We start from the raw sequence: 8,694 nt of genomic DNA, 5'->3' as shown, positions 1-8,694 counted from the left end.
ACATGGGAAAGAACAAGTGGTACCAACCACTGCAAAAACATGCCAAATTGTAAAGACCATTGATGCTAGGAAGAAACTGCATCAAATAACGGGCAAAATAACCAGCTAACATCATAATGACAGGATCAAATTCACACATAACAATATTAACCTTAAATGTAAATGGTATAAATGCCCCAATGAAAAGACACAGACTGGCAAATTGGATAAACTGTGAAGACCTATCAGTGTGCTGTATTCAGGAGACCCATCTCACATGCAAAAACACAGATAGGCTGAAAATAAAGAGATGGAAGAACATCTACCAAGCTATAAAAAGCAAAAAAAAAGCAAGGGTTGCAGTCCTAGTCTCTGATAAAACAGACATTAAACCAACAAAGATCAAAAGAGACAAAGAAGGCCATTACATAATGGTAAAGGGATCAATTCAATAAGAAGAGCTAACTATCCTAAATATATATGCACCCAATACAGAAGCACCCAGATTCATAAAGCAAGTCCTTAGAGACCTACAAACAGACTTAGACTCCCACACAATAATAATGGGAGACTTTAACACTCCTCTGTCAGTATTATACAGATCAATGAGGCAGAAGGTTAACAATGATATCCAGGACTTAAACTCAGCTCTGCACCAAGTGGACCTAATAGACATCTACAGAACCCAAATCAACAGAATGTACATTTTTCTCAGCACCACATCACACTTATTCTATGGTTCTTAAGATAAAATAAAGCTGAAGAGAGAATGCTGAATTCATTGGCTGGTGAAATTTCCGAGAATATAGTCCTGAGAGATATGAAGATTGAAGATATGAAAAAGAGACTAAGTCACATGGAAGATAGAAGAGAAAATCCAATATACATATTCATAGAAGTTATCAATGTAGCATAGGAAAGGGACAATATTTGAAATGATAATAATTGAAAGCTTTTCCAGATTGATGAAAAATAGGAATTCTTATAGCCTATAAACAAAACAATTTCCAATCAAGATAATTAAAAATAAATTTATACCAATTGTATTTAATTAAAACTGACGACAGGTTTTTTTGTTTGTTTTATCTTAAAGACAAATAAGAGGGATAAGATAGCCAGGAGAAAGGAGAAAAGAATGAGAGAGAAACTGAGTGAGAAAGGGAGGGGAGGAGGAAGAGGCAGAGAGAGAAAGAGAAGTAGAGAGAGAGATTAACTACAGAGAAATAATATTTGGACTGTAGCATATATGTCAAAATCAACTAGAAAAGTCAGAAAATAAAGAAGAAATGATACATTCAAAATGCTTAGAGCAAATAGGAGATCAAGAGTTCTATACACTGTTAATTAATTCTTCAAGAGTGAGGGGGAAGAGAAGATATATTCAAATAGAGCTTTTTGTTTGTTGGATTTTAAAAAGTCACTTAAATTACAATGAAGGATTCAATGTAGGAAGAAGAAAACTGTACTCAGAAGGGAGGAACAGGATCCATAAACGGATGGTAAGAATGAATATTGGTAAATATGTGGCAAACATGAAGTGAAATTACAAATAATGACCGTGTATGGTTTGAAAACAAAACAATTTAAGTGTTAGAAATGAATTACATGGAAGAGGTTTGTAAGTTACTTTTCCTTTATGACATAGGGGTATAAAGATATAAATTAATATTAGACATTGTCAGATTTGATTATACATATTAGAAATTTCAGGAAACCACTAAAAAACCTAGAAACATAATGTGAAACTTCCAATAATTTAGAGGGGAAAAATAGAATAAAGACATTTGAGTTCAATAGACAACAGCAAAAACAAAAGAACATAAAACCTAAAAGTAAGGTGGCAGAAATAAAACACTAAGAATCACAGTAAGAGAAAATAGAATCAACCTAACAATTAAAATATGGAAATTCTATGATTCGATTATGAATTTTCAGCTATGTGCTGTTTTAAAAGGCACTATCTAAAAGGCACTATCTAAAACATAGTGACATGTTCAATTTAAAATTAACAGGAAGACAAATGATGTACCTGACAAATATTAACAAGAAGAAGCTGGAGTAAGTATATAACTCTCAGTGAGAACTGTTTAAGCAGAAAACATTACAGTATTAAGGGTAAAGCGGGTCATTGCATAATAGTAAATAAGAAAAAACTCACAAGGAAGATACAGTATAACAAGAGAACAGATACAGAAATTCATTTTCCTATTACTTATGCATGTGTAATTCTTAAAATGTTTAAAACCAAATTATTCTTACTGGAACACACTTCCTTTTATTCTTTGACATCTCTCCTTGAAAGTTTAGAACACATTTCTTTCACTAAGCCTTCCAGTATCGATTTTTTCCACTCCTTTTGGAACCTCCTGTTTTGCTATTATGTGTTGTATTGCATATTGGGTTCGATGGGAACCTCCACAGGAGCTTTGTCTTTTTTTTTTTTTTTTGAGACGGAGTCTCACGCTGTTGCCCAGGCTGGAGTGCAGTGGCGCGATCTCGGCTCACTGCAAGCTCCGCCTCCCGGGTTCCCGCCATTCTCCTGCCTCAGCCTCCTGAGTAGCTGGGACTACAGGCGCCCGCCACCGCGCCCGGCTAATTTTTTGTATTTTTAGTAGAGACGGGGTTTCACTGTGGTCTCGATCTCCTGACCTTGTGATCCGCCCGCCTCGGCCTCCCAAAGTGCTGGGATTACAGGCTTGAGCCACCGCGCCCGGCCAGGAGTTTTGTCTTTTATGTGTTTGTAAGTGCCATATACCCTTACAACTATTATAAATAAATAATCATCATCATCTTGGGATAAAAGTAAAACATAAAAATGTCAACCTTTCAAACTAAAGTGAGTTACCTTCCTCTCTTTAACTTTACCTTAGAGATGCATCTTATAAAATCCTAGAAACTTTCTAACACATATACAGTTTAAGTTTAAAAAGAAAAAAAAAAAAATGATGTTGTATCGGCCTAGGGTAAACAACCATCCTGATTTGCCTAGTTTTAGCAGTGAATGCCTTATATCCCAGGAAAACCCTCAGTCCCAGGCAAGCTGGGATGTTGGTTACCCAATAATATCGCTCTTCTTTTAAGACATCGAAAGCATATATATTTTATATCTTTTATAGCAAATTACATCTAAGAAAGTGTTCAACCAAAAGACAAAAGGTAGCCCCAATGAAGAAAAATATGAGCTTTTCTTAATCAGAGTCCTGTATTTCTATTAGAAAAGAAAATGTCTACTTTGCTGTAGCCTAAGTATCTCTTTCAACTTCAATTGAATATAGGACATCTTATCAAGTCAAAAATTTGCAAAAGGTGGAAAGTGACTTTTTTCTTTAAATTCATATTTGTCATTGAGAAGTCGCTGATCTTTCTGAAATTTTAAGTATCATAGAGAAAGTCACAATTCTTTTTTTTTTTTTTTTTTTTTTTTTTTTTTTTTTTTGAGACGGAGTCTCGCTCTGTCACCCAGGCTGGAGTGCAGTGGCCGGATCTCAGCTCACTGCAAGCTCCACCTCCCGGGTTCACGCCATTCTCCTGCCTCAGCCTCCAGAGTAGCTGGGACTACAGGCGCCTGCCACCTCGCCCGGCTAAGTTTTTGTATTTTTAGTAGAGACGGGGTTTCACTGTGTTAGCCAGGATGGTCTCGATCTCCTGACCTCGTGATCCGCCCGTCTCGGCCTCCCAAAGTGCTGGGATTACAGGCTTGAGCCACCGCGCCCGGCCGAAAGTCACAATTCTTAATATGTACTGAAGTATTAGATGAGTTGAAGAAAATGAAGGATTGGTGAAGCCAATCAGCAATTACTAAAGAGATACTCTGGAAAGGTATCATAGCTTTGCGTTTCCTATATTTAACGGCTAATTTTTAGCGAATGAAGTGGTTAAAATAGACTGTGGAATGTACAGGGGAAGAGAAAATGCATATTTACATTATAATCTATTTCCATAAGTAGATAATAACCTTTCTGCTGTCTGATTTATAAAAAAGTATATTTTTTATATTTAATAACTTGTGAAATATAAATTTTCTCATTTGCTCAAGATGGTTTTGGGAGGCTAATTATGCTTTCTCAAAATGTTCATCCATTCACAGAACTATATACTGAGTGGTCTGCATTTCCAAAGAGGAATAAGACATGACCCAATTTTCAGGGGGCTCATGTTTTATTAAAAGTGAAAAGAAAACAAATGAGTTTATTAATGTAGAATAAAATACAATTGTATATGGAAGGTGCCATTATTATAATGAGAAGGAAGCTAAGATATAAAACAAACATGCAAGAAAAGATATGGTGCTTGAATTACATCTTGAATTCATTCAGTTTTGTGCCGTGTACCATGCTCAGTACTAGCCATAAGTTGTAAAAAAACAGAGGCTCCTAGTATCATGTAGCATACATTCTAATAAGAAAAAAAGACAATAAACATATCACAAATAAATAAACTATAGTAATTATAGATGGCGGCAACTGTTATCAAAGAAATAAGTAGGTGATATGAGAGAGGCAACTGGAAGGAGTTGAGGACTGCATAGGAGTTGTTCAGGCAGATGGGGTTACACTGGACAAGGACATTCCAAGGGAAAGGATCCTTTTAAGCTGCCTGGTTCCCTTCTAAAGCACAGTTGGCACTTGACATAAATGGTCATGAACATCCTTGTACTGTTCTTGGGAACTGTCTTTGAGAGCAGATATTAACCATTACATCCACTACATTCTAATTTGTCCCCAATCTTTCATTTTCACCCTTTTGACTTTACATCCTTTATTTCCTTGCCAGGCTTATTTGTTTAAAAGCATTTTTCTGCCTGCACCTCTTTTTTTTTTTTTTTTACTCTGATTCTTATTTTGTCCCTATTATGGCCAGAGGTAAAGGGACTCAGAGGGTAAGATATTAGTATGACAGAAGGCCAAGTCTTCTACAACTTCAGAAGTAACACGTGTAGAACAGGAAGAGCTAAAAACAAATTAAAAATATATTTGGAGGGACCGTGACATGATGGAAAGGGAAGGAAAGGGGAGGGGAGGGGAGGGGACACACCCAGGAACAATACTTTCCATCCTTCAATCCAATCAAGTCAACACTCAGTATTAACCAACACACCCGAATAGTAGTGCTAAGTGATCCACAGTCTCACTGCTGTTTGTGGTTCTTTTAACTCTCTTTACTGCTAGTGTCTTAATTTATGTGATAGGTGAGAAATCATATGGAGCTTGTTATTTCCTTTACATACTTTAAAAACCAGATACATAATTTGTTTAAAATGGGATATCTTGGTTTGGTGCCCAATTATCTTTTCCTTTCATTTAGTGCTACACTAATTAACTCAGTGCTATCATCCAACTGTCAGATCAGACTTAATTCAATTTATTTAATCTCCACCCAACACGCTTATATAAAAGTGAACACTAGCTTATTGACATTTTTTCATCAATAGTTTTTCATAGTGATTGCTCTATATTCAGGTATAACACTCCTTACCTTGGAAGAGGAAAAAAAAAGTACATGCTCAGATATGCAAATACCAACTTGCTGACAAATTCTGGCAAGAATGGACTCACATTAGTAATAAACTATTTCTAGTTATATAACAAATCATTTTTATCATATAACTTTTGTATGTCCACAGGAATATTTCATTTTGACTTTTTGAATGAAGTAGGATAGTTTAGGTATATGAGATTTTTTTCCATCAAACTCAAAATTATTTTAATGCGTTTTCACTGGGCATTTAATACTATAACTATTTGCCCCAAATATTTCTTTATATGATATGTTAAATTTACATGTGACTAATCTGTGACATGATAGTTTAGTAGCCAATTAAATTTAGAAAGTTGGTGTTCTTTTAACAGTGGAAGGAACAGGCTTAAGAGAAATTCTGTACTAAGCAATTATGCGTGGGATGTATTTAAGAATATATAAAGTTATTCCTCTCAATGCAATTTTACTTCCTTGTTCTGGAAAATTGTTAATGTATCTATGGAAAAATAGATTCATATTTTAAAATACTATCAAAGTTTTCCACTATTTGGTATGAATTTGTTCCCAAACATGGCCCAGTTCTCTTAGTGTATGTGGACAAAGACATTTGCCAGTAAAATAAGTATGAATGACTACTAAAATGACTAATATTTTGGTCCAGAGAGGAATGGGGTTTGTTAATCTCCCAGTGTTCTTTCTCTGTATTTGGACAATTCATGACTTTTCTTGATTTACATAAATGTGCACCCAGGATTGGCTTCATGTAAAGAGAATGTAGAAGTCTCACTAGTAGTTATTGTTTAAAGGTATTATCTCTGGTCCTGGCTTAAAGCTCTATAAGTGGGAGAGCAGAACTTTGTATCTCAATGATAATAAAGTGAAAATGTGTGACAATGGATAGACAGAGTGGGACTGCTGAGGGGAAGAGGACCAGTGTACCTGAGATGAGGAGGCTGGTGGTTCATGAATGAAGAACTTCATATCTACTCTAGATTTTTACTTTTAAAATTGATGTGTAGCTTTTATAAACTTTGACAAGATTTCTTACTATTGATATTAAAAAGGATAAAGTATATTAATAAGGAAAACTTTAGATCTTCATGCCAGAAAAACAATACCCTGTCCTAAAGTACAACTTCTGGAAGATAAATTGTAGAAGTTTAGATTTAAAAGATTTACCATTTCTTCTTCCAATATGATCTGATTGTTATGGGAGAATGGAAAAAAGGTGATTATCACTCTGGATAGACAAGAAAGTGCAAATCTAAGATGAATATTAGGTGAATATAGTTTTATGATATAATTTATAGTTCCTGGCTACATTGTTTATAAGAGTAAAAAAATGGCAATGCCCCAAATGTTGAACCGCAAGGTATCTGTTACAGGTACCTTGGTATTAGTTAGACATTAAGAAATATGCAATTATTTAGAAAATGTTTAAAGTATATTTAATGAAGGAATCAAGTTATAAAAGAGTGATCTATAGATACACTATAAATATATTATGTAGGTGAGCCAAGGATGTGCCACACACATTCCCTCTTCAAGGATTAGACTTGCTGCCCAGCTATAGCAAGTATGGTGAGCAGACGGCTTCCTGCTGTCATTTTCTTCATGGTCTGCTTCAGCTGTAGAGAGCTGCTTTGCCTGATTTTACTCCCTGGATCACTCAGTGATTGATACAGGTCAGGGTATAAATGCTTAGCTATTTGGGGCTGACCTAGGATACTCTAAGGGTAGCAATTGCTGTGGAGCTCCTTGTTGGGCTGGCTGAGACTTTGTTAGGCCTGACAAAGTTTGACTTCTTTCTCTACCCAAACGTGTATTTTCTTTCCCTTCCACAGATTAAGCCCTGAAAAACATCTTGCATCCCAAACTCCATCTGAGCATCGGCTTCTGGAGAACCTATTGTTGGTCCACAGAATAATGGCCCCTCAAGGATATCCACATCTTAACTTCAGAAACCTGTAAATATGTTACCTGACATGGCAAAAAGGATTTTTCAGATGTGACTAAATTAAGAATCTTGATATGTGAATATTATTGTGAATTATCTGGTGACCCCAATATAGTTATAAGGGTTTTTCTTAGAGGGAGAGAGAAGTTTCGGAGTCGGAAAAGTAGATATAATGAAAGAAGAAGGGGTCGGAGTCAGAGAGAGATTTAAAGATGTCAATCTACCAGGTTCTTGTTTTGGTTTTTAAAATAAATTTTATTGTGTGTATTTATTTGTTATACAACAAATACAACAACATGTATACAACATGATGTTATGGGATACAGATAGTAATAGATAGTAAATTTATTTTTAGATAGATAGTAATAGATAGATAGTAAATAAATAGTAAAATTATTACTATAGTGAGGCAAATTAACATATACATAATCTCACATAATTATATTTCAATTAATTAATTTTTTTGTGGCAAGAGCAGCTAAAATCTACTCATTCTGCAGACAGACGAAGAGGCCAGGAGCCAAGGAATCCAGGCCATCTCTAGAAGATAGAAAAGACAAGCAAGCAGAGTCATCCCTAGAGCTTCCAGAGGGAACATGGCCCTGCTGACAACTTAATTTCAGTCGAGTGAAACTCATTTGGGACTTCTGACTTCCAGAGTTGTAGAATTATAAATTTGTCTTGTCTTAAACCACTAAATAGATTTGTTACAGAAAAAATAAGAAACTAATTCACCATCCAACAGCATATTTTGTTCAATCTGATATCATTTTGGTGAAAAATGTTTTTCATGGGAAAAAATACTGTGAGAATACAGATTGAAGGATATATAATATTAATTACTGGGTAAGATTTTGCTTATGTCATTTTCTAGATTACCTATAATAAATGTATTTTTTCTCCAAAAAATAAATTTGTAAAGAAGAAAGTGAATGGTTTCCATGAAGCTTAGTCAAGATACTCAAAAATAGTGATAGAATATATGTACTCTACATCTTTTCTGAAGGAAAACTGAGAGAATATTATTAATTATCATAATAGAATAATCCTTTAGAGAGAGAATATGAGACCAGATTAGCTCAAATGGATGAAACAGCAACATGGTATTCATGCTGAATTGTTATTTATAAATGTTGTTTAATTCAATTGTTCCTCTATTGATGGTGGTGTTCACTTTGTTGTTGTTTTCTCTTTTCTTTTTTCACTGTTAACAATGCTACGATAAATATCCTTGCACTAAAACAGAAGCAGATCCTTGCAGATAAAGAGATCTTTACTCT

The 8,694-nt window shown here is 34.8% G+C and overlaps 1 long non-coding RNA gene across 1 annotated transcript; it reads left to right on the top strand.

Moving 5' to 3' along the window:
- The first annotated feature begins 1,954 nt into the window (after positions 1 to 1,954).
- On the top strand, positions 1,955 to 8,138 carry LOC139362517 (uncharacterized). Its single transcript, XR_011621626.1, has 3 exons — positions 1,955 to 2,037; positions 7,302 to 7,424; positions 7,915 to 8,138. It is a non-coding gene; the product is annotated as an uncharacterized lncRNA (long non-coding RNA).
- The last annotated feature ends 556 nt before the right edge of the window (positions 8,139 to 8,694 follow it).

Source organism: Macaca nemestrina, chromosome 4 (genome assembly GCF_043159975.1).
Source record: "Macaca nemestrina isolate mMacNem1 chromosome 4, mMacNem.hap1, whole genome shotgun sequence".
Taxonomy (NCBI): domain Eukaryota; kingdom Metazoa; phylum Chordata; class Mammalia; order Primates; family Cercopithecidae; genus Macaca; species Macaca nemestrina.
The sequence above is the reverse complement of the archived record's forward strand: the minus strand, read 5'-3'. Positions and strand labels throughout refer to the sequence as shown.